This window comes from Asterias amurensis, chromosome 15 (assembly GCF_032118995.1).
Source record: "Asterias amurensis chromosome 15, ASM3211899v1".
NCBI lineage: Eukaryota > Metazoa > Echinodermata > Asteroidea > Forcipulatida > Asteriidae > Asterias > Asterias amurensis.
In genome coordinates, this window is record NC_092662.1 from 3,896,009 (window position 1) to 3,923,811 (window position 27,803).

Here is a 27,803-nt window from a genome sequence, read left to right on the forward strand (position 1 = left end):
TCGAACCGCGTTGCTCACACTGTGAAGTATACCCAAAAAAGTCAGCCCGCCACACAAGCCGCGCCACTCGACTGCTTGAATGGTCTTGCTGTTTTAAACTCACGGGAGATTTTCTAAAATGAATGAGACAATAATATCCGCCCCTGACTGGCCTAGAGGATGGGAACGTGCCTTGAGACTCCTTAATCCGTATCGGGAGAGAGCCAGAAACAGAGGGGAGGGACAGGAGGGGGGGAGGGTACTGAGTGACAACTACCTGATGATGGACTAGTCTGTCTGATTCACAAGAACCTTAAAAAGAAGATGGGATGAGCTGGAGGACTGGGAGACTTTAATTAATTGTAATTGATGGAGGAAGTGATTAGTGAGCCGATGAGCTTGTAATCCATCTTGGGGCATTTCCCTTGACATTTTAGTGCTCGTTCTTTGCCCCCCTTCCCTCAACCCCCCCCCCCCCCCACTCCCAAACCACCCTCTATGTTTTCAATCACGGTTGGGTATGACGTAGGTGGACTTAGCACCTACGGATCAAGGGGGAGGTTAACCTACTTAGCAATGGGTGTGGCTGTATGCTGACTTAATGGGATTAATTTCAATGGATTGATGTGTTAATGCTAAACAACAAACAATGATCTTCAGGAAAAGTTTTAACTTGTTTTCAGAATGAAACTTATTTCAGTCAATTACCAATCACCCATTGCGGTCTTGTATGAATCTCATGAAGTTTATTGTTGATCTATCTTCCACACTAACATCTTCCTTCGCAAAGATAAAAATACATTTGTTCAGAAAACATTTATGTGTTTTGTTTGGGAGATCTTGGGACAAATCAGCCATAACATCATTGACCGAGGACACCACTCAAAATAGAAGAAGATTTTTTTAAACAAATATAGGACCTTTACTTAGAGCAATGAGCCAGTGGCATATCTCCTCTTGGAGCCAGCTCGAGTGTGCCATGCTTAACTAAAGGTTGACTATTCTGCCCAAAACGCAGGTTGACTACTGTGGTCGACCATTTTCTTCACCATTGTCTCAATAACCGGTTCTATGCTAACATGTGTAAACTACTGTTGCAACATTGGTGCGTCTTACTTTAAGTTGACACGTTTTAATAATGAATTTTTGTTGTGATGTCTTCATAACGTATACTAATAATGATTGATAAAAAAAAAAATGAACATCTGGATCACATGAATGATATAGATAACAAAAATACTGAATGCCTCTTTATCTATACTCAAAATGGCCATCCCGGTGACACACATTCTCACTGTTCGTCTCATCAAAGACACATCCCTATGGACTGTAAAAGGGGTAACCTTGTTTCAGCCCTAGGAGTAGGTGGCAACGGCCTCTGACAAAAATAATTGTAGCCCACACCTTGAAGTGGCCTTGTATGTCAGTTGACTTGCCAAAAAAAAAAAAAAAAAAAATATATATATTTTAAATGTCAACAAAATCATGTTTCACTTTTTGACTTGCACTTTTTGATTTTAAAAGTAATATGGTTATGGATAATTTTTCACACAAAAACATTTCAATCTGAGAAACGGGTTGGTGTTGGATTGTGAATGCTGTGGCCAGAGATTTGGTTGGTAGGCCTATATCCTCTGTCACCTCGCTATTAATGGGGATGGATTCTACATTCTTGTGAAAATACTGAGAGAGTTTTGTTTTTTTTCCTCAGCAAGTAAACACTTTATTGAGCTGAAACTTTCAAACATAACTTTAAAGGAATACGTTGCCTTGGATCGGTCGAGTTTGGTCTTTAAAAAGTGTCTGTAACTGTTTGTTATAAAATGCATATGGTTGGAGAGATATTTTAATTATGATTTAAAAAAATGCTTTACGATAACAAAAGTTATCTGTGACCCCCACCTGTAACATTAGAGAAAATTGAACTAATAGTGGCTTTATTTAGCTGTGGCTTTTTGGTCACCACAGAATGACGAGATCTCTAGAGGTAAATGAGTCACTTCTTTGGAACTGATCTCCGAGATTTGAAAAAGGCTGATCTTATAACTTATTTATTTTGGGGCGATTTCTTAATGTTGGATATATATATAGTACAAAGGTTAGCACCAATACTTTGAATAATATTAATATTAATAGTATTAATAATAGCGGTTTCTTGTATAGCTGGCATAGCCATCACTCAATGACGCTCGTGGCACTTCAACATACAACATTTACCGACAAGGTATGTGGGACTACATTTAAATAGACTGTGCAAGTCTCGCGCGGATTTGAACTTCCGGGACCATTGTGGTCCCAACCTTATGGAGTTTTACGTTGGGGAGATTTTGTTACGTCTATACTTTAGTTTAATGTAGTTTATGACCAAAAAAATGACATATGTTGTTAAAAATGTAATACTAATTAACATAATATATAAAAGTAAAATAAAGTCAACATAATAACGAAGAAAAACCGATATTTAAACTTGACCTCAGGTCAGGTTACTTGGTAAAAATTAAGAATTTGTACCCATCTCCGATCACGAAACTTACGCAGACGCTTGTTTTGGTCGCGCGGGGTGAAAAGCCTTTTCATTGGGACTACATTTGAATTATGGGACAGAATCTTAAAAACAGAACACAAAAATGCTCAACAATTCAAAACAAACGAGACTGTGAGATCAATCTTTAAGCATGTCATTTAACAAACCAGTTAGATATAGAACAGGCCTTAAATCTCTAAATCAAAAATCTTTGTTCTACACTTTTTGGAAAAAGACATCATCAAGTAAGATCTTCATTGTCAAGGGCCAAGCATTTACTTCCCGGTGAAACAAAACTCTTATTTGAGCTTTTCAAGATGAACAAAAGGTATCTGCCTCCAGTGACCGTAGGTTAAACACACGGATAAGAATCAGAGTAACCGATATATAAAAAGTGAATTTCATACGGTGTTTAGCTGCCCAACATCCTGAAAACAGGTCCGATCACCAACCCTTGCACAATTTCCACACCAATGCCAACAGTTGGTACCTGCTGGTATAGTGCCTATCTTTCCAATCAAATACTAGTTCAGATCTGAGTGCCGCTGGATCCGCTGTACAATGAATAAATTATTTCTGGCCTATTTCCCTCTCGCAGTCCGTGGGTCTGCAGCTGAAAATCTCCCCCTCTCTGATGTCAAGCTCTGGCTGGTCACATCCAGGTTGACAGATGGGACGGACGCAGGGGAAAAGGAACAAAATGAAGAATACAGGAACGTTTCCCCCCGAAAAAAAAAAAATCAAAAAAAAAATCTGGCAGAAAAAATTGTTATAAATAAACTGTTTATTAGGACAAATGCCCTTGGCAGGTGCGAATGAAGGAGTAAATACTTGCACTATTTATAAGAATCTAGATTCTGCAAGAAATTATGAATTATGAATGTCCAGTACTTAAACCAGCTGGGAGGGTATTTAAGCTTGAAATTGGCAGTGGACGCTTGCGACCAAATCTTGTTAATTAACAGCTATCCTCACTCATATCCAAAGAAGTCCATCGGGACCTAACTTGAAATTTCCAATCAACTTTTTTTTTTCATCATTTTTTTTTCTCTGCAAAACTGTCATAGTTGACATGGTTTCATTTTTAGATTGTCTCTCAAATGACAGCAATTTAGATTTTGACTTTCAGACACCCTTTTTTTCATCAGCGAACTGAGATATCTAGAGAAATACTGAGAAACACTAGTTGATGCTGGACTCAAACACTGTCGACCAACAGACCCACGCAACATTAAAACACCTATGCAACATTAAAACACAAAGCGATAAAATAACACTCGGGAGACCATTTTTAACCCAGCAACGGAAAAACGCAATACGCATCACAAGCCATAGCTGTTCCGCATGAGTAAACACGCCATCAAATTCACTGCTAATGAGGGCTTTAATTATCAAGTAATCGCACTACAATTTAATGGCCATTCCAGGGTCTTTGGATTCAACCAATCCGTGACGCTTAATGAGAGGGATTTTCCGTAATGAACATCAATTATTTTGTTGATCAAATCCACTTGTAAATGGCCATTAAAATGCCATTTTAGCTGGTGATTTGGAAAGATGAAGTCTGCTGAGTGACTCATCGGTATTGATCGTACTGCTTAGGTTTTTTTTTAGTTTCAGTGTGAATGCTGTTGAACTTGAGTTTAAAGCCATTGGACCCTTTCGGTACAGAAAAAAAAAAAAGTTCACAGATTTACAAATAAGTTACAGGGTTTACAGAAGGTAATAGTGAAAGACTTCTCTTGAAATATTAGTCCATGAAATGCTTTACTTTTTGAGAAAACGGTAAAACAATATAAATTCTCATTAGCGAGAATTACGGATTTGTTATAAACACATGTCATGACACGGCGAAACGCGCGAAAACAGGAGTGGGTTTTCCCGTTATTTTCTCCCGACTCCGATGTCCGATTGAGCCTAAATTTCCACAGGATTATTATTTTATATATAAGTTGTGATACACGAAGTGTGGGACTTGGACAATACTGTTTACCGAAAGTGTATAATGGCTTTTAAGACTAAGTTTATACAATATAATCTTGATTTAGGGTTGAATAAAGACAAGTTTAGAGCAGGATAAAAATGGCTCCTGACATCCTAAAAATTTAGCATTACTCTGACATTTTGGTCGGTAGAATTATCCCACTGCGATATTTTCCAATCCCTTCCAGAACTGACATTACTCTATTGACTTAATAGACCGCGTTGAATAACCCCGTTTTGCTATAGAAAGTCGGCATCTTGTAGGGCAAACTTGCGCGTCCAAACGCGTACATTATCGAAGCACGCAGCACGCAACATTCCTGGTTACATAAAATTGGTTACACCCTTTCAATATGTCCTTCTTTTGGGCAGACAACGAAAATCACGTCTCAAGCAAAATAAATGGGACGGTCTACTGACTTGTAACAATGACATTTTGACAGGTTTATTTTATGGTATATTTCAAGAGAAGAGAACTACCTAGATGCTTGTACAATCCATTTTTCCCTTTAAAGGGTTTGGGTACTTTTTTGTAAGACACCAAACACAAAAATCCACAGATGTACACTAAACTTACACAGTTAGAAGATAATGATGGAAGAAATTTTCCCTTAAAACATTACTTGCTAAGGTGCTATAGTTTTTTGAGAAATGAGTAAAACAATAACACAATAATAATTTTCGTATCAGGATACGTAAACTACTTTAGCGTGTACAACGTATTTACCGGTTGATTTTTAAGCTAGGAGATATTAAAACTTAAGGCTAGTGTTAAGTTAGGACGAGAACTTGAGATAAGACTAGTCTTAACTCTTTGTGAAATCCAGCCCTGGTATAATACCGTTACTGGTAGACACTAATAATACCATATTTACATGACTCTCCCTTCTCTATGATTTCCAACCCTTTAAAGACCAAAAAAAATGCCCAGCATGTAATTAAAAATTGGACAGACAAAAAGGGAGGGTTATAAGGCTCGAAGCAGTGAAATCCTGACTTGATTGTGGACGGTGTAACTTCAATTTCATTAAGACACTAGATTTGATGATGAAGGGAGAAGTAATGAATGCCATCTCATCTTTCTTTTACACCCCGGATCATCCCTGATTTAAGATTGCAGGATGTTGTATAAGGAGGGATGAAGGAGTCCGGCATATCTACCCCTAATCAAGCTGGGAGCTGCGCCTCTATTACCCTGGGATCGGGTTTCAAAGTTGTCCAGTCGGGAAACAAAATTGATAAATTGAGGTGTCTGTAATGGCTGTTTCATGAGGAATGAATCACAAATGAAATTTCAAGCCTCGGTGGCTACAAAAATAGGCTTGGGTGTATTTTGATTTAGACTTCTCTTGAAGACTTGGGTGGATTTGAACGTAATTCGTGAAGAAATTGCAAATCAATGTGTGAATGAAAATGCATACACAAGAACGGACAAAGTTGATTTGACACTTTCTCTTGATTTATACATTTAAGATTATCCTTCAAAATTTATGCAAAAAAAAACAAGAGAGTAGTCCAAAAGAACATTAATATGCCACTTGTTCCAAAGATATATATATATATTTTTCAATAATAACTAATGTTCCTTCCCTTTCAACTGTCAAAAGAGCATAATTCCCTTGTCCCCGGTAGAAACGGTGTTTTCTCAGTTTGTGAATGGACTGACAAGTAGGATCAGCCACATCACTGCAAACAATGGGAATCAAACCATTAGGACCAGCAGGACTCCCAAAAATTAACAAGAAAAAGATCAAGACAAAACAGAAGATGGAGAGATGAATCAAGTACATACAGGGGCATTGCTTGGCAACAGACAGCAGAGGATAGAGTGAGATGGAGAATTGATAAAGAGGCCTTCCTCCTCACAGTAGAGTGAAATAAGCTAGAAAGACAGACAGACACACAGACAGAAAGACAGACAGACACACAGACAGAAAGACAGATGACCAGTCATGAACCCAAAGATTCTGACAAACAAACTCTGTACAGACTCCTTTAATACCCTAATTCTACCCTGCCCTCTGTCGCTGAAAACAAATTTTTCATCTGGTATCCTCTGCTGCCAAAAAAGAAAAATCTCATGGAACAGAAGTCGACCAGAGCGTAATGATAATGGTTGTCTCTGATGGTCCATGCTCCTTAATAAATAATGCAGGACCAGTTCAATCACAAAATCTGAGAGGTGGGGGGGGGGGGGGGGTAGAGCTGACACCAAGAGAGTTATTCAGATCAGTGAAACAGGTTATTGATTGCTAGCTTATTAAAAATTAAATAGCTGCGATGATCAGTAATTGTGACTTTACAGCCAGTCAAAAGAGGAAATCTCGGACTGTTAAAGGCACTGGACACATTTGGTAGCTGTCAATGACCAGTATTCTCACTTGGTGTATCCTAACTTTTATGCATAAAAGTCTGTGAAAATTTGGACTCAATTGGTCATCGAATTTGCAAGAGAATAATGAATGAATGGACTTCCTTGTTGCATTACTTTGTGGGCTTTCAGATGAAGAATAAAAGTCTTTTAATATTTTAGCGAGAAATTATCTCTTTCACAAAAACTATGTTACTTCAGAGAGAGCCGTTTCTCAGATGAAGAATAAAAGTCTTTTAATATTTTAGTGAGAAATTATCTCTTTCACAAAAACTATGTTACTTCAGAGGGAGCCGTTTCTCACATTGTTTTAATCAACAGCTCTCCATTGCTCTAAGTAAGTTTTAGTGCTAAATTTTTTATTGAGTAATTACCATTAATGTCCAGTGCCTTAAATCTGTGTTTCAAAGTTGTTCCCACTTTTAGGGATGGGGAGATTTTAAACACACTAACTAATTACTTATTAGATCAAAACACTTATTAATTATTCATCTGCGATCCAAGGGTCAATTTTACCCCAGCTTACTAAACCTGGAAATAATCACATCTACGTGTATACTCCTTTTCCTCTAAAACAGCACCAAGGGAAAAAAATGCTTAATAGTATAGTTACAAAATCTGTGAAAACATTTGAGAGCCACAAAACCTTATTTTTGGTGAAAAAAATAATGTCGTTTATGAATCAAAACAAAATTGCACAATTGGAACCACTACCAATCCTTGAAAGAAATCACTATTTTTTGTAGAAACTCTAAATAGCAAACACCTGCTGCAGCCAGAACAAAAAAAATCAAATGACGCTTAAAGAAAAAAAAAAATACAGGAGCAAAAAAATGGCTGACGTTTTGGAATTATAAGCACGAAGTCCGGAGCTCTGGAGTGCTAAATTGAAATTGAAACAGAATTGGCACATTGGCGGGCACCCGCATTTAAGTCTGAATGGCTCCTAAAAAGACTAGCGCCTGAGGGTGTTCGGCGAAGTCACTTCATATCAACCGATGATGCAACATGCCGCCTGCCTTTCATATACATCCACCAAGAGCGGGGGAGAAAAAAAATGAAGAGAAATATCCACGCTGAGAGAAAGAAAAAAACACCTCACACAAGCAAGACAGAAAACACACTGATTGCAATTCTAAATTATTTTTAAAGCTTTTGTAGCTTGGAGCAGGATTCTAATTCGGAAAATGTCCCCCCTTCTTTTTTTCCTCTCTCTCTGCCTTTTTTCTTTTTGGTTGCAGTTGCAGCAGCAGTTAGGGGTAAAGCACCTGGAAGCTTCAGATAGAACTAAAGTGGGATTAAGAGACTTCACAAGGGGAGCTGATTGGGAATAAATGCCCCATGAAATTGCAACTGACTTTGATGGATATTCCCCCTTGTGTGACCCATATACAGCTTTAGATGACCTTCTTCTCCGACTAGGATTCCTTTCTTGTCCTCTCAGTGTTTCATTGGCTCTGGTCGGGAACTCGGTGGAAGAGGGGGGATTTGCTTTTTAGCTCCATGTTGCAACGGCTTTTGTGGTGCCCCCCCCCCCCCTCCAAAAGCCGCTACAGTCTTTTATTGTTATTCGCGCGTACAATGAGGGAGCTGTTATGTGTTATCGTCAACAATGCTCTGCCAGCTAAATGAAGCCCCGGGTATGACTGCTCAGACAAATTGCTAAGAGGCAAAGTAATCACGGTGTGAAAGGGTGGCTTAATCAGCGCAAAATTGAAAAAAGATAACCATCTCTCCCAAATCCAGGCATTCTGATTTGTCTTGTGGGTAGTGTAGGCTTGGCTTGGACCTTCAGTTGAAATTGAATGGTGGCTTGAAGGAGAAACTGGCAAAATGGAGATCCTAGATTGGTGCAATATGACACACAAATATTGAGGTTTTGATGCCACTCACATTCAATTAAAATGCTCACTGTATTATTGAACTAATTATTGTGTCTACAACCCTTACTCATTTACATATATTTATTGTTATTTGCTGTGTTTTTATGGTGCATTTCATCAAGGATGACAGTCTTTGCTCTTCAACCAGCAGAACCTGTTGTTTGCTGTAGATTCGCTAGTTTACTATGAATTCGTTTATGAATCAACAGTTTGCGTAAGTTTATTATGAAATCTACAATTTGCTGGGAAATTTGTTATGAATCTACAGTTGGCAGTAGATTTATTATTTTGCAAAAAAAAAATACAAAAATACAATATTTGAGATGAAGGATAAATTTGTTTGAAAGTCATTTTACACAAACAAAAAACATCAAAAAGAAATAAACAGATATGATGAATTTATTGGTTTTAAGTCAGAAAATAGACTAGTAAGTGTGGATTCTTGTGTACACAATACCTACAACTTGTGCTTTCTTTGCACGAATCTCATCCATTCCCCTTAATGTGTGCACTCAATTCAATGAAATTTTCACAAGTTTGTTGTTTATTGAGAACTAGAGTTTATGAATGATTGCCGTCTTCCCCAAATCCAGATACGTCTTAATTTACATGAATGCATCTTAATTATCACATGTCTATACATATTAATTACTAATCTAACAAAGCCAGGCCTGATACTTCACGGAGGCAACAAAGACGGTTGCCTTCATGCCTTGGTGCCCTGAAACATGTTCCAGGAGAAAATTACAATTTCCTCACAGGGTGCCCTTTACTAAGGGGAAAATGTAATAATGAATAATAACTAGTATTTAGTGCGCTCTCCATAGTATACTATATCACAGCGTTATATAAAAACAAAGCATTCAGGCCTGCGCGAAGCAGTGATCATACTGGTGAATATGGGTCATTTGAGGTGAAGAAGAAAGGTGCTCTCTCTCTCTCTGCATATATCACAGACATGACTATGTTCAAGCATCCAAATCTATCATTATCCATTCAATCTAATAGCTCCATCGTTTGACAAAAAGTCTAAACGACATTGAGATTTTTTTTTTTTAGCAGTCCATTCCCTTTAGTTTGAATTTTAAACCAGTACATTCAAAACCAGAGATAGAGAGCAATAAGAGAAGATAAAACCCACTTACTTTAAAGGTACTAATCAAATCAACAAACCACAGAGAGAGTCGAAAACGTCCCAAGTACTGCCTTAAACAATTTATCATTATTATCCCATAATTCCACTTCACTGTAAGCTAATTTATTCACAATTAATTCCCTCAATATCAAAGCAGCGACTGTTCTAATGACGCTGCCCTTATCTATCATTTCCAGTTAGCATTTCTACGTCGTCGCCATGGCAACGCTTCCCTGACCAAAGTTCCCCCTCTTTGAGATGCTTTTCCCATCGTCTAATTTATCTTCTTTGCCTATCCGATTGCGGACGTTTTGATGGATTCTGGGTTTGATTTTCGGAAATTGCAGACTCATTAATACTTGATTGCTTTGAATAACATCCCGGGATAAACCTCGGCTGATTGGAATAAATAGGCATCCTTGGAGAACCCGAAAGCTAACCCAATTTCTCATCCAATATGGGTCAGGTAGGTGAGTGGCATCTTACTAAGTAAAGGACAATGATCTGATAGGCACCATACTTTCAAAATGAAACAAAAATACAATGTTCTTATCATTTACGTTTGTATTAAGTCACACAAATATCTTCCCTTTGTGGTTGAGCAGTTTAGAACATTGAATTCAAGTTCTGAGGGCAGAGTCATCCGAGTGTCCAGGGTTCGAATCCTGGTTCTGACGCTTGTGTTCTTGGGCAAAGGGTTTAACTATAACTGCTTCTCATCACCTATGTCCTTTGAAGGGTATAGGTTATTGATGTGAATGATTAACAACCTGTGCACCCGTCTGGCTGGCTGCCTAGCCGATGCTGCATACTCCACAGGAGTTAAGATGGTTGCAGGTTTTCCTCTGGACCTTGTTCGAATCCCACCTCAAACCTAAGCCTCAAATGTGGATGGGATTTTCAATTGGTACATGGGGTTTTCCCTATTTGGGGGTTTCCTACCACACCTAAACTGAACACATTTAATCATCATTTTCTCTTGACAGTTTTCTTCAGTCATACGAGTCACATAACATAGCGTCAGTCACTTTTGAGAGTCACTTGGTTTCATTACCAGAATCATACAATGGGTAAACTGATTTAAATAAATAAGAAATAAGTCAGCACATTCTCTTGCCACAGATATATTTAAGTAAATGTATATGAAGTTCAATCTATGCCAGAAGATACCGGAATGATGACAAAAGTCTTAAAGACACTGGACACTTTTGGTAATTGTCAAAGACAAGTCTTCTCACTTGGTGTATCTCAACATATGCGTCAAATAACAAACCTGTGGAAATTTGAGCTTAATTGGTCATCGAAGTTGCGAGATAATATGAAAGAAAAAAACACCCTTGTCACACGAAGTTGTGTGCTTTCAGATGCTTGATTTCGAGACCTCAAATTCTAAACTTGAGGTCTTGAAATACAATTCGTGGAAAATTACTTCTTTCTCGAAAACTACGTCACTTCAGAGGGAGCCGTTTCTCACAATGTTTTATACTATCAACCTCTCCCCATTACTCATTAGCAAGTAAGGTTTTATGCTAATAATTATTTTGAGTAATTACCAATAGTGTCCACTGCCTTTAAGAAAAAACTCCTCTCTTCCATTTTCATTCAATTAACTTTTGTGAATCCACAGCTTTTGCTTTTTCAAGATCAGTGAATGCAAACAAAAATTTTTGTATGATTAGTATTAAACTTTTTTAAGAATCATCACACCATTTTTCCAAAGTCCACTTTACATACATCCCATTTTGCACGAGTACTAATCTTGCTAAACCACTCAATATTACAAAAACGTTTCTACCCTCTCCCCTTCTCTACTCCGAGTGAAAATAAAAACATGAATCCTATACCCAGACGTCAGCATAAATCCATCACAACTGTTTTCACAACCCAAATCTGAGCCTGCTAAACCACAAATAAAAACACCTTCATCTATCTCCCCACATTTTCCCCCCTGCACACCTCCAGCCAGAAAAAAAAAAGAGTAACGTGGAAACACTGAAAGGGAAAAGGCGAGAAAGATAACTTTGCATTTTGGGGGTGTTTAGGAGTAATATGGTTGCTTCCGGTCCGCGGATCCCGTCAGTAGAGCCTTTTTGTCCCCCTTTGTGCGGGGCACATTTTGCCTCATTAAGCAATCAACAAAAATCCCTGCAAAAGGGCGCAAGCGTGCGAATGAAAGATGACAGACTGTCAGAAAGTGGCGTCGTCCGCATGTATCTCTTTCGCTGTCGGACCCCTTAGGGGTTGATTTGGGGGGTTTGGGTACTCATTGTGTGCGTTGAGAAAATTAGAGTCTCAGTACATATAAGAATAAGGAATTTTCTTGTTTCATTCTGAAAATGTGTTCAACCTGAACTTGTTATTGTTTTGAAAGTGGCAAAATCTTGCAACTGTTTCATTTTGTTCTTCACTCAGAAACTGATGCTAAAAAAAAGGCAATAAAATTTACCACATTGTTGCTTTTGAAATAAAGTATTATTCAAATTTTAAGTGTATTTTGATTTTAATATCTTGTACCTGTTTTATCCCGTGAAATTAATAAACTAAAATGAAATTTGAAAACAAATCCATAAAATCACAGGTAAAATTTCCACAACAAATACACAGCAAGCTGCAACTCAAAGGGAAAAAGGGTATGTCAATTTTTAATCAGCTATAACGACCTCTGTCCAAAAAATGTAACAAAGAGGGTGCAACGTACCAATGCACCATTGGTATTCTGCGAAAAAAAATATTTCAAATCATTGAAATCACAGGTAAATATCAACAACAAATACACAGCAAGCTACAACTCAAAGAAAAAGGGTATATTTCTTAATTTATAAGCAGCTTCAATGACCCCCGTCCAAAAGGTGTAGCAAAGAGGGTACAATGTATCACCATAACTGTGATATTCCTTTAACAAACAATTTCAAATCATTGAAATCATAGGTAAATATTCACTACCAAAACAAAGCAAGCTGAAAGGGTGGTTTCCTAATTTATAAGCAGCTTTAATGACCCATGAGTGTCCAAAAGATGTAGCAATGTATCACCGCACAAAAAAGGGTGTTCTGCTAAAAAAATATTTCATGGACGATATAAACACAACGGCCACAGGCAAATGGGTTGGTTGGTCACTGTACAACAATTATGGTTAGAAAAATCTCTGTGTCCAAAACCACAAATTGTGATTCCCCAGATTTGCTCTTGTATTAACAGTTGCCATGCCTTACGGGGCTCCAGCTAAGACCGTGTAGCAAGACGTGTAAGCGCATTGAGATCGGGAATCTTCCTTCTGTTTTGCCTGTCTCTTGACAAACAAATTTACACGTGTCCGCAGTCAAATTAAGTGTCCCCCAAAAAACTGGGCCGCCCACTCTACTCTGTGGCTTCACTCCTCCTCGCTCGGCCACACACCATGGAGGAAAAAGCCGTCCCCCAAATTAAATTTCACAGTTGTCGCTGCAAGTGGGAAAACATCAAACAGTCCGTGTGATGGGTGAGGAAATTTGCTAATTTGGATGCAACACGGTGGAAGGAAAAGAGGCAGGGGGAAGGTGGAAGGGGGGAATGCTGGCTTGTGTTTAGGCAGAGTTGTCATCACTTCAGAAGGAATTACTTTTCTAACAGCTAACTGGATGAGTAATTCTCCTTTTCCTTATTCACAAGTTTTTAAGGGTTGCTTCTGATTTATCATTTTCTTACAAAATGGTAAATCTGGTTAGATCTTTTAAGATCATTTAATGGTAGGGTAATAAATTTGTTTTTGTCAATATAATACTTATTTATATTAAGAATTATGAAGACAGATAAAGAAAGGCCGGTTTATAGTCGGTCGCGCAGTGGTCACGCGATGGAAATCTTTACGAGCAATCTTTAAAAGACACAGTTTTTAGGCCTCAGTCTTAGAATCGCGTGCAATATTTCCATTGCACGACCATCGCGCGACTGACTATTAACGGGCCTTAACAATAACAGTCACATGTGAAAATTTAAGCTGAATACAGTGTCTACTTGCTGAGAAAACAGACACAAAACTATATTTCACAAGAACCTTGAAGGTGAGCGAGGAGATGGCAGGTATCAACCACATCTTTAGCCTTATCAGCACTCATGAATGGACAGCAATCTTCAGAAATCTGAGAAACAATTATTGCATGAATTGTTTCTCAGATTAAAATGTTTGTATTGAGCTTTCTAAATGAGAAGTTCCATTTCAGAGAAGAGATCTTCTTATCAAAAACTAATGACAATTTTTACAAACACACTAAAAGCAAGGAACAGACACAATGAGTGGCAATTTTTCAGTCGATGCCCATCGATGTGCCACGAGCCAAAACCGGCAAACCAAAATAAACATACCTAATATCCACTGTACTCATTATGTACTATTTTCATAGCGTAATTTCTTTGGTGCAAAACACAGCCAGATGGGACATTATAAATCCATTTCTGTTCCATCTCCCCTTGGCAAGAAAGCTTGGCCAGTCATAAAAACCAACCACAGACTTAAGATTTTGGCATCATCCAACTTGCAATCCAATCACATTGATATTCAATTTCTGGACGCCTTACAGACAATAAAATGTTACTGAGCCTTCATGCCCCGGGGTATCTTGGCAACATTATAGTCTGGTAGACTATACATTGAGCGAAAAATGTAAGAAAAAAAAGGTGAGAATCGAAGAAGAAGAAAATGACAAAGATCCGACAGAGATTAATGGCACTTAGCAGGGTTCTTGGTGACCCTGTAGAACCTCATCCTCCTTTGGGGTTAATTTGTGTACTCTGCAGACTAGAGCCTATGGAAAAACAACTTGGGTTGGGCGTCTGGGCACCCAGTTTTCCATGGCTAGTTTCTTGTGTATATAAACAAGGAGAATCAGGCCCCAATTTCATTGTGTCACGTAAGCAAAAATTTGTTTAGTCTGCTAAGCAGAAATTGGCAGGATACCAGTTACAAATTGTACATGTGACATGATAATTTGGCTGGTAACCTTATTCTGGTAAGAATAGTTTTATTGTGCTTAGCTACTTTTTGTGCTTAAGCAGCTCTCTGAAATTGAGCCCTTGTGTGCGATTCTTTTTGGGCTGAAGCAAGCTGAAGCAAATTCTGCTTGGGCTGGCTGCAAGGAACTACAGGAATAGCATAGATACAAGAGACTTTAGGGTATTTGATAACTTTTTCATTATCAAAACATTTTCTGTTAGGGGTGGGCAGAGGCAGGAGGAGGGAGGAGGGAGGTCTACGAGAATGAAGAACAGTTTTAGAAGATGTAATGAGATTACTGATTAGTTTATTTTTTGATTAGGACGTGATGATGGCTGTGCCTGTGATCATAACCTGACAATGGGAATCTTTGGCAACTAGAGGTAGAGGATTGTATGGAGTGGGAAGAGGAGCAGAGGGAACAGTTCAGAGCCTAATTTTATAGAGCTGCTATGCACAAAAATTTGCTTAGCATGAAATTTCTCCCTCGAAAAAAAAAACAGGATTACCAACCAAATTTCCATTTCTTGCATATCGCTTATTACCTGTGTGCAGCTATTGTTTGCTTATCCTGAAAATCACGTGGAAACTTGTTTGGTAATTCTGTTTTTATCAAGGCAACAATTTCATGGTAAGCAAATTTTTGTGCTTAGCAGCTCTATGCAATTGGACAGGAAGAGAGATGAATAAAATGAAGACCAGAGGTAAAGAAGGAAGAAGGTGACGGATATGAAAGTATTACACCCAACATAGAGAATGGACAGAGTCTCTGTAAATATACACACACAGCACACCAACCTCCCGGTTATAATACAGTCCAAGTAGAGATACAGACTAGTAAGGAAAGTGCCCCCCTACCATGCCTACTACCTAGCACTACAAAAGTATGACAATTTTTCCAGCTGCATGCCATGTGGCCGAAGGAATCCCCAGGTTCAAGCAAAGAAAACCCTCACAAAGTTTATTATCGCAAAAAAATGTTCAATTCCAGCCCCGCAATGACAATGAAGTATGACCGACAAATCCCCGTTTGCATATTTCATTCTTAACGTCAACAAGCCTTCGCACTGGACCATCGCAGCGCTGACAGACGCAAACGATGTGGCATTGGTGACCCCTTGACCTATGCCTCGTTATTCATGGGGACGTTGTATACGACCAGGGATCTTGTAACCAATTGGCACCTCATAAACATTCTTCCGTGGCCGCTTGGTTTATATTAGCGAAGACTTCAGGTATGTAGGGAGTCATTAAGGCGCAGGTTCCAGAAAACCCCCGAAAAAAAATAGAGAGAAAAAAATCTGGCTCACGGGATGTTAATCCAGCAGAAATATCTTACATATTTTCTGTTTTGAGTTTGGAACAGTTTCAAGTTCAATTTACAGATCTCATGCACACTACGACGAGGGTTCATGGTTTGTATAAATAATAATAAATAGACAGTAAATTTCATCGACTCTTGATTGTGGCTTGTTTGTCAGTACCAGAAGGGGTAATTAAGATATAAGTTGATCTTGTATGTATTTTGACCTTGTTTTCTTTGAAAGGGGTTGTGGCAAAATGCCAGGACAGAGCAATTGGGGCATACCATGGTTGTACTTAATGTTTGTCTGTCCATAGGCTTAGGGAACAAAGGCATCTTGTAGAAACTTATACCTAAATGTGGTCATTAATTTGCTGCTTATTATCGAATCATTGTGGTCTTATATCGTACCTCATAAATGACGTTATAAGTTTTGACATAAGAATGAGTATTATTGTATTGTAATGACAGGGCTCCTCATGACTACTTATTGCATGATATGTATTGCATTGAATGACAGCATTGAAATACATTTCACAATCCTCTTGTAGGTTCTAAACAACCTCAAACACAAACCTTGTATGAACGAAAATAATCTCAGGGCATTTGAGAAGTTAATTTTCCCTTTTGTCATACAATGTGAATGAATTTGTTTTGTTCATTCACATTGTGTGACAATCAAAATCTATTTAGATTATATTTGCAGCCACCTAAATACTTCACATTTCATCAAGGTTCATAACACTATCACTGTTTTTAATCAAATGCAATTTTTAAAATTGCAGGCTCAAAAAAGGGGTTGTTCGTTTCCAACATCAGCGCAGACGTTATCAAAGTGGAAGTATAAAACCCTCTCCCAAATCACTTTTGATTTACTCTCCAAGGGGGAATATTTATTAAACCACAGATCCCTTTCCTGAAAAGTGACAAAATGGTCTTTCATCGATGGACAAGAACACAACCAGGTGGTCTTGCATAAACTCTCTGACATTATGAAGTCATCTTTCAGTTGTAAGTCGGCTGCTGTGGGGATGCATCACATCATCATTGGGGTGTACTGAGCAAGACTTCGGAGGGTATTGGAGTAGTACATCAGGCAGTGGGATGAACCAGACTTGCTCCTCTTAGGTGTGTATACATAGCAGCTGTCAATACCAATGGACTTTTTTTTAGTAGCTCCGGCTCTGGCTGTTTCAACAGTGGCTAAGTTTACAGCTACCGTTATGGCTAATGGAGTGCAGCTGTCAATACCAATGGACTTCTTATATTAGTTGCTCCAGCGCTGACTGTATCAAACCAGTTATGTCTTTGGCTATGGCTAAGGGAGTGCATCTGTCAACATGTTGCAGGCATTGCAGGCAAAGGAGACAGCTGTAGCCGAAGATGAAGAGATAAAGCCACTTTTTAAAATGGCAGAGGGAGCCCAAAGAAAGCCGGGCCTAATACACAAGGCAACTTTTGCTCTGGCAACTTAGGGGCAACCAACTACAGTGGCATACTGCAGGACCACATTGATAGCACAAGAATGAACTCGAATACATGCATTTCCTTCGCGTAACCTCAGCGGATTTATAATTTCTATTGTGAAGACCACAAGGAGGCCTCATTGCCCCGGACCTGGCCTTGGTGCCCCTTTAAAGTTTCCCATATTCCAGGTTTCCATTGTAAGAGCCCTTTGCAAAATGAAATCGCTTTGCCCTCTCAGAAAAACCTCACTGCTAGTGCTAGAATTCCTTTTGTGGACTTTTGTCTTGGAAGTTGCAAATTGTCTTGTTATGTTTTAACGATGTTATGAGTTAATGCAACGCTTAGGGTTAACGGCAGCAGGGTTTCCAAAGTTGGATGCACATTATGAGCCAATCGCAAATCACGCTTCGGTGTCTTGTGGATCGTGTGCAATCAATATGCTTCTGATTATGGTGTATTGGAGTAATTGGACTGGATTTATGACAGGCTTTTACAGCTGTTTGTGGCCTCTATAATCTTTCATCAAGTTGGCGTCAGGCACAACATGAATTCACACAAGAGGCAGTTTACCTTAATCGCTATCCAACCAATCTATAAGGTTGTTGGTTTTGCCTGCTTTTAAAACCACTTTGAACTATTAATCATGGATCCTTTTGTCGAGTGTAATATTTTAAAAGTGCCAGGATTTAATGTAAATTAGTGGTGTACTTTTTACACTTTGAAGTCTTAAATGAAGCTGGCATCTAGGACAACCCTTGGGAGCATTCAGCATCTACGAGGGTCCAACTTCATAGAGCTGCTTAAACACAGCTGAGCACAACAAAATTATGCTTGCCAGAATAAGGTTACCAGCATAACTACCATGTCACATACAATGTGTGGTCAACTGGTATCCTGCTACATTCTGCTCAGCAGAGAATGTTGACCAATATTTTCTGCTAAAGCTGATGAAATTAGCCACATGGCTCAATTTCATAGAGCTGCTTGCTAAGCGCAGCACTAATATGCTTACCAGAATAAAGTCATTGTTCTTTTATAAAGTAGGCCTAGCAATCAACATAAGTTTGTTTCCACAACATCTATCTAGTCGTTTCCACCAATCAGAATTCAAGGAAGTTTGTCTGCATCTCATGAATAACGTGCTTCTCATTTGCATCTCATGAATACCAGTTTATCTATGGAACCTACAAAGTGCCAGCTGGCGGAATTGCCATTTTAGACAGTACTACAGACTCCTTTGATAGCAAACTAAGTTTTGTTTAGCATGTTGGAAAAGACTAAAACAAACCAAGAGATAAGTCCTGTAACAAGTTCTCCTTTGTCCATAAAGTCTGAAGAATGTACAAGTAAAGTTATCTAAAATGAACATTTCTGGACTGCATTAGATCACTAGGCCCAATATGAACTTGCCAATAATTGCAGATTTTTTAACACATTTCATAGAGCTGCCAAGGCAGAAAATATTGCTCACCATTTTTCTGCTAAGCACAACTAAGCAGGATACCAATTCCATTGTGTACATGTATAATGGTAATTTAGCTGGTAACCTTAATCTGGTAAGCATAATTTTGTTGTGCTTAGCACCTTATAATGCTAAAAGCAGCTCTATGAAATTGAGCCCTAGATCATGTTTCTCTATTCCTCCAACCACAATCCATAGTTCCACAAAATAGAAGTTTCAGATTAAACCTCAAGGTTATTGATAGAAACTCAAATAAAATATGACCTAAGCACTGACCCTGTTTGGGTGGGATGGTCCAGGTTATACAAGCCGATTTACCATATGGTCCCCTTTTATGCAGTAATTTTTTTCTTGATGATGATATTTGTAACAACTGTTCATTGTGCAGCTGTGGGACCACTGTGAGACCACCCAAAACAAAAACCACAACAAACGCTTCGTGAAGAAAGGGTGCCAAACACAAATCATACAATCAGACAATACTTGTTGTAGTCATTGTGAAGTCAGCAGTTAGCTTTGGGGATTCAAACCTACAGTACAACCTTGTGATTGCAAATCTAACCACTGAAGGGACTCACACCACAGATACTCTTCCCTCTCTCTAAGATGCCTAACCCACTACCCCTTTCCTACCCTCCCCCTAACACCACAAGCCCTACCACAAACCCATAGAGCAAGGCACCAACATGTCTTTGCTTTCCCAAGATAGATCCACCTCTGACACAGTCAGAACGCCACTACGATCCAAAATCAGTGTTTTAGCCACGGTAGGCAGTGCTGGGCAGGACTACAAAAATTCCCCCAGCACTGAGCAAAATACAATGTTACGTGTTGCCCAGCACAGACTTCCCCCAGATTGCACTTCAGCAATGATAGGCTCATATCTAAACATGAATTATGTTGTCGAACTGCTCGCCCTTAGTGGACTAAATTTGATTTAGAATCCGCCACTACAGTTGGTCTAGCTACAACACCGCCAAAAATAGTTTAGAAACAATCGTCATCAAATATGAATCACTTCTTTCTTTCCCCTCATCAGCAACCCACTAACACATTGACCTATATGAAACCCGCCAACTCCTGTCTCTAGTAATTCTCGGAGCAGTATCGCCATCCAACCCCAAATCGGTACTGAACGGTGGTGTCAACACCCTGGCCAAATCAGTTTGCTCTCCACAACACAGCCGGTAAAAACACTGCATAAATCAATTGTCTGTATCCTACTACTGCAGCTGACCAAAGTGACCACACCGCACCACAAGGGAATTCATGAATTAGAAGTATTTTTCTGATACACTCATTCAACAACAAGAAAATATAGGACAAATTCTTCAAGGAGACTGTAAATAAAGGTTGAGTGTGGGTCATAAATTTCTACGAGGATACCTTAAAAACAAGGTACAGCAGTTGGAGTTTTTAACGAGGGATCTGGATGTGTTTTAGGATCTGATATTTGCGGCAATAGCTGACAGTTGATAAATAGAGTTTACTAGGTACTGAATTATGTAATTCCTGACTCATAACTCATAACAAGACTCATAACTGTTCATGATTTGAATAGAGATTACCTTAAAGGCAGTGGACACTATTGGTAATTGTCAAAGACTATCCTTCACAGTTGGTGTATCTCAACATAAACATAAAACAACAAACCTGTGAAAATTTTAGCTGAATCGGTCATCGAACTTGCGAGATAATCATGAAAGAAAAAGCACCCTTGTCACACAAAGTTGTGTGCGTTTAGATGGTTGATTTCGAGACATCAAGTTCTAAATCTGAGGTCCAAATTCAAATTCGTGGAAAATTACTTCTTTCTCGAAAGCTATGGCACTTCAGAGGGAGCCGTTTTTCACAATGTTTTATACCATCAACCTCTCCCCATTACTCGTCACCAAGAAAGGTTTTATGCTTATAATTATTATGAGTAATTACCAATAGTGTCCACTCCCGTTAAGGTAGTTTAGTCTCTCTCTCTCTCTCTCTCTCTCTCTCTCTCTCTCTCTCTCTCTCTCTCTCTCTCTCTCTCTCTCTCTCTCTCTCTCTCTCTCTCAGAGGCAATCTCTTTGAAGCATTATGTGAAAACGCAAGTGTGGTGTTCAAAGTCACTGGCAAAGTCACTGGTTATATTTGTGGTGAACAAAGTCACTGGTTATATACTCAAAATAATTGTTAGCATCAAAACTTACTTGGTATTAAACAAGAAATGGAGAGCTGTAAATAGTGTAAAACATTGTGAGAAACAGCTCCCTCTGAAGAAACATAGTTGCTGAGAAAGTGGTACTAATTTCTGACTCAAATATCAAAAGATTTCAGGCCTGAAGCCTATAGCGACTGAAGGCGCACAATCTTTTTGTCTTTCATTATTCTCTTGCAACTTCCATGATAGACCAATTCAGTCAACAATATTTGGGTATAGCTTGTTCCATTAAGATGATGACAGTTCCTGGTTTTACCAAAATCTTCTAAAGTTGAAATACAGTCGAATCCTTATCTGAATGACAGGATATATACCCAGTGGACCAGCCCTTCAAAACATGGTGGAAATATTCAAATCACTGAGCAAACAATGCAGCAATTACATCAGTGATCTATTACCCACGGTCTACACTATCCCAAACATAAAAACTCCATGATTACTTCTACTGCTGTTGATTTTCACTTGTGGGTCTAGCTAATCACTCCCATGGGTCATCTTTTGCAGTGAAAACAGAGAAAAGGGACTGCAGTGACCTCGACGTGACCTTAAAGGGAGAACCTCAGCAAGGTCAAGCAACATGCCACCATGGGCTACCAGTGGGACAGGGGACCTGGGACATGGCTAGACTCTGGGAACTTTTTTATGAGAAAGATCTGGTTTGAACAGATGTGGAATATTGTTAATGGTACAAGATTGGTTTAGGACCTAATATCATTATAAATACTTTTCCTAATTCATGGCACTGCTTGCCATGTAAATCCCTTACGAACATAAAATACATGTGACATAAGACACAGTTACAATAATATAACACATTTGTTCACTAGGACAAGCAATAATGACATCAATAGTATTTTGGAGAAGGTGTTGTCAGGCCTTATGGTGAAGTTGTATTTTTTTTTTTTTTTTTTTGCAGCTGCACCATGGAGGAAGAAAATGTCTTGCATGGTTTTACTGTTGGAATTGATCAGCCAACTGTTTTAAAGTTATATCCAGCATTAACTCTTCATACCCAAAATGTGGTTGACCACAAATTTATCCATAATAACTGTTCAATAGACCAGTATGCCACACTGTGGCTTGGGGCAATTGAGCTATTTTTATGAGCCCTATAATAAACCAATCCTGCTAAGCAGAAACTAGTCCATCAAGTACAAACGTTTTCATTTATGGTAAGCCCAGCCATGAAATGATGACTTTGGAACATCAGGTAGCAGTATGGCTTTCTTAGTAAATCTATAGTTTCTGTAGTTCTGTGCATGCGCGTATATTTATGAGAAAGGAAGTTTAGTCTCTAACCAGTAAGTCTGGCTAGCTTCCCCAAAAGTCTCCCGCTAAAACACAGATCCCTGCAAAGATTTTCTCCCGCAAACCGTATTTTGTCACTGCTTAGCATCTTTAGAAAATTGGAGCTTTCATCATCTAACAGCAGTTTGCTAAATCGACAACAAAACGGGGAAAACAATCTCTCAAGCACGGCTCAAGACACCTTGGAGGAGTTTTCAACGGGAAGGAAACCATCGGTAGGAATAGAAACTCCTGAAAGGTGTTAGCGTATGATCGGTGTGATGACAGAACCAATAAATGACGTTGTTTTCTTAACTCATTTAAGCCCGCTATCACACCCCACTAGTAGTCCTCCAGCATGTTTAGTGTTTAGCGTTCCCCCTGTTTAGCTTTAGGCTCGGCATGACAAGCTTGTCTTCGGTGATACTAATATTACGAAGGAAACTCTGTATTTGGACGGCTAAGTCATGTGTGTTTCAACAAGGAATCAGGGATTTTGCTACTACTGACATAAAGAGTTTTTTTCTTCTTTCTTTCATCTAAACGTCGGCCCTGAAGCTTAGCCTAAAATCCAACGGTACCTCCCTAAATCTACCCCGCTGATAAAACAAGTTAAATTAAAATGTCTTAAAAGTATGGAAGTGTCGATGATTAAAGTTCCCAATTTTAAGGAAGCTTGAGCTCAATCATTCATTTAAAAAAAAAAATCTTTAAATTATTGTCTTTGTTCTGTTGTAATAAAACACCAATGAGTGTTCTTTTTCTCCAACAAGAGTATGAAATAAACGTATAATTGAATTGAATTGAAAAGTGTATGGTACCATGGATTGGTTCCATAGACTATTGTATACATAAACCATAAATACAGTACAAACAAATTTTTTTGAAAAATGTCTGGACAGTAAAAGCTGTTCTAATCCTCAAAAGCAAGTTAACATTTTTCACACACAAGGAGAATTGAGACATAGTGAACACATCAAAATTATTTGACAAACACAAGCTGCAAACACATTAAAACCATTGAAACAATTACTTAGAACTTGCAAAACATTAAACTTACATTTAAGCAAAATGCAACATTCTGTTTGATAAAACCAGTCTCCGCAAACACTGAACATCCCTTATAGTATTTCCGCAGTGCCTTTTATTTAAAAACAGACTGTCTGAAAAGGATCAACCCAAGCAGACTAAAAATGAAAATAATTTCTTTGCCTGTTCACAAAGCCAATTAGTTTGTCTGGAACATCATCCAGCAAGGCAAAATTTGAGCGAGGCCCGAGTAGACGACATGACAACGACGGCAAAGGCGGCACACAATAACTCAAGCCTTACGTTGATAGAACTCATCACAAAACCCTGTTCACATCCCAGACCTGTTAATCCACTGGGCAGGCAGCCCTCCCCTGTCACAGTCGGTAACCAGGCCGCAAAATTGCTCCTGACAGCCCACGACAAACAGCTCGACGGATCCGGTCAGGGTTGTGAGGAAGTAAATCACATCTCTCGGCTCACAGCAGCCGAAATTGGCGAAGAAAAGCACCGGATTACCAAGGACGGATTGGGGATATTATCGTGCAATTTTCAAATTAAGAAACGGATCCATTCTGATGACAAATGTTTTTAAAGAGCTAAAAAGAGGATAGGGGGTTTGTTTCTTCCCGAGGGAGGGATTGGGCATAACCTTTAGGGAGATGAATTGTGTGAGATAAATCCGAGGGGACAATAATATTTCCCTCGAGTACTTCAAATCTGACAATTTTGGTTTCTTACCTGGGTCCATTCTCTGACTTTGATGAAGAGACGTTGATGACCATAAGCGTGTGATGTAAACGACACGTTGAGTTGACCTTCATGGGGATGAAAATATCAACGAGGCCTGTGAAATAGAAAACGCCAATTTATCTTTTTGAATTGCTGTTTGATACTTCAAATAATTCTATGACAGATGTGGCTTTGAGTTTGAATTACCATTTGATTGGTCTAGTCTAGATGTTAGACTAATTTATATGTTGACGATCTTTCTGTAGTTCTGAATACTTAGGTTGATGACATTGTTTAAAAACAATGACTAGAAGAAAAAAAGTAGTGGGGAAAATTCATTAATCAGTATAGAGATATGTACATACACAATTTTGCTTTCTAGTTTTGTAGCATTTCTTACCATAACAGAGTAAAATTGTTGCTATATTTATAATGACTATTTTGTCTAGCAGTTACTTGTTTACATTTATCTGGAATTTGCATGAACATTTTGGAATCAATACTCATGTTGAGTCTAATTTATATGTTGACGATCTTTCTTTAGTTACTCAGGTTGATGACATTGTTAAAAAACAATGGCTAGAAAAAAAGTAGCAAAGAAAATTCACTGGTCAATATAAAGATAGTAGTTATAATAATATAGACGCGTAATACACCGTTTCTAAGCGCTATGGTGCTGGGGTATCCTTGAAGACTATAGTAAAACCAGGGCAACAGCAAATAAAAGAAAGAGATTATACAAATCTACAAAAATATATGCAAAAAACAAAAGCAGAAATAAACATGAGAACAGTCAACATTGGCAGCATATAGCACCATAGCACCTTGTAAACCATTGCATGGTGCTAAGGGTTAGGTCTTATATCTCAAACCTGTCCCACTCCTTAGTAATAACACCTGGCGCTTTGTATCCTTTGGCAAAAGGCTCGTTATAAATACAGTTATTGTTAATATTATTAAACGAAAACCTGTGCATACACAGTTTTGCCTTCTTGTGTTGTAGCCTTTCTTACCATAACAGAGTATATTTTCTGTTATTGATAGTGTTTTTCTTGTCAAGCAGTTGCTACTGTACATTTATCTGAAATTTTCGAGTACATTTTTGCAATACTTATGTTGAGAACTTTTTTTCAAACAATTATCGTATTTCCACCATGCAAAGTTTCAAATCCTACTTAATGTAAAGAAAGTAGTCAAGATAATTTTTTTTAGTTTAATTTATTCAACATTAATTTGATCTAAAATGTAATTGGTCTAACTCCAGTTGTCATATATGACTTGAACAATTTTACCTAGAAAATATCATCAACAATTTCATCATTTAGGTAAAAACAATATTTGAGTTATTCTTGTTACCCTTTGTGTGCTATATAAGCATTGTATGTTCATAGTTCTGTTAGGATCAACACATGTGTGATTTCAACAGCCAATTAATTTGTTTATCTCAGAGATTTTTGTCTTACTTTAGTTTAGTGTTCTTCCAATTCTATCAAGCTTCGGCTTCTTGTGTAATGCCTCTTCTTAGTAGTTGTCTTGTAACAGTTGTTTTGTTTTTCTAAAGTTCTCGTTCATGCGGAAATAAATGCTTCTGAAATTAAATGAATTAAACTTGAAAAAATAGGCCCCACAGTTTTAACCAATGATGTTACATTGTTAAAGATGCTATGTCAGATTTTTGGCCCCAAACATTAAAAAATAGAGTTTTTTGAGTGAATGGTATTTCAAAGAGTATCACCCGCTCTAACGAAAAAAAGGTTAACTTTTACTTTTAATGGTCAGGAACCATGATAAAAATTTAAAACCTTTCTTATAACACATAAGAATTGGTCACATGATATATTGTCGGGATCCCGACAAAAACTAATTTTGAGCACTTTATTTCACTGCTACTAATAATTGGCGGACTTTTTCAAGCAATTGCTCAAATGAAAGCTTTTAACTTTCTCGACCCCCATCAAAATACCTATTGAATTTTAAATCAAACATTTGGGGTCAAATCGGCCAAAAATCTGACATAGCATCTTTAAAAACAAAAACAGCAACTAAATAACAAATGAACTAAGCGTTTCTTTTCTAAATCGGTCATCACACTCAGTGTTAAATTTTCATTATACCTTCACTTTCGTCTAATTTGGCAATAATTGCAAGACACACTTGAATGTATTGATGGTATCTTTAGTTAAAACCCTTGCCAGTTATACTATTGACAAATGATCGAATAAATCAAAGACTACTTTAATAGTCTATTAAAGTGCTTCACAATGTGCTAAGACCACTTAACCTTGCCCATAAAAACTTGGTCATCAAAACTTAAGTATGTCATCATTCCCGAATTCTAAAAGGTTTGTTCGTCAATTAATGATTCAAAAAGGCAATTACTGTTGACGTTTACTCTTTCCCAATTACGGCAAAATCAACCCATTTGTATCAATCATGGAAGACCATTGTGGGGAAACAAAAGATGGAGATATGAAATTAATGTCAGACGCTTTCTACAACCTTGGGATATGATATTGAGTTATTTAAAAGAAAAATTGTGCCAAACGATGAGCGATTGGTTTAATTTTGACATTGGATAATGGTTATAATAAACACCAAATTTTCATCAAAATCAGAGAAAGGACTCTATAAAGAAGACTTTCCTAGCATCTAAAAACACAAATTTCTATGCAACAAGGTGGTATTTCCTCTAATTATTTTCTTGCAACTTTGATGATCAATTATTAAGCCCAAATTTTCACAGGTTTGTTATTTATACATTTGTGGGATACACCAAGTGAGGATACTGGCCAAATTTCATAAAGCCTGTGAACACAAAAACTTGTTGAACACAGGATAGAATCGCTTAGCAGAAACAGGTTACAAACCCAAATTAAAGAGCATTATTGTGGCGGGTGCTCCACTCAATTTCTGCTTAGCAAAGAAAATGTCAAGCAATAGTTTATGCATGCTTAACAGCTTTGACAGTAGGCCTATACCCTGTCTTCAAGACAAAATCATTATGAAATCTTTGGTCAAACACAAGGTTTCATTTTGATTTGGCTTATCCAAAAGAAGCATGCATTCATGGCCATGCACAAAATCCTCCAAAACACAATACCAGTTCCAATTTCTTGCGTGACCACATTTTGATGAAAATCTCACAGGTTTGTTGCACAGTCGTGAGTTCATTGAAAACTAAGAATGAATGAACTCTTCTGAAACCAATGATGTATCACACCTTTCACTTCTTTCAGTTACCTTACCCAAATACTACTCTGTTCACTGCCAGAAACTATTAAAATTGAAACAGCTAAAAATCATCAGCAAACAAAACCCTTACTGAACAAACCGTCACCGACAACTGATCATCCATCTCTCAGAAGTCATTTCCTTTGAGAATAAAATGATTGAGGATTTTAGCACTCTATACATATGACAGTGATTGACCAGTTTTTGGTTCTCTTGTATGGCTTTGTTTTGTTATGGCCACGATGAAAAAA

At 38.1% G+C, this 27,803-nt stretch overlaps 1 protein-coding gene across 1 annotated transcript in view; it reads right to left on the reverse strand.

The window, feature by feature from the left end:
• The window catches only part of LOC139948523 (pre-B-cell leukemia transcription factor 1-like), a 178,669-nt gene extending 154,318 nt beyond the window's left edge, over positions 1-24,351 (reverse strand). Inside the window, exon 1 of the mRNA XM_071946699.1 lies at positions 24,331-24,351. The gene's annotated coding sequence lies outside the window, so the exon portion shown is untranslated. The remainder of the gene's footprint in view (positions 1-24,330) is intronic.
• Between the last annotated feature and the right edge of the window lie 3,452 nt (positions 24,352-27,803).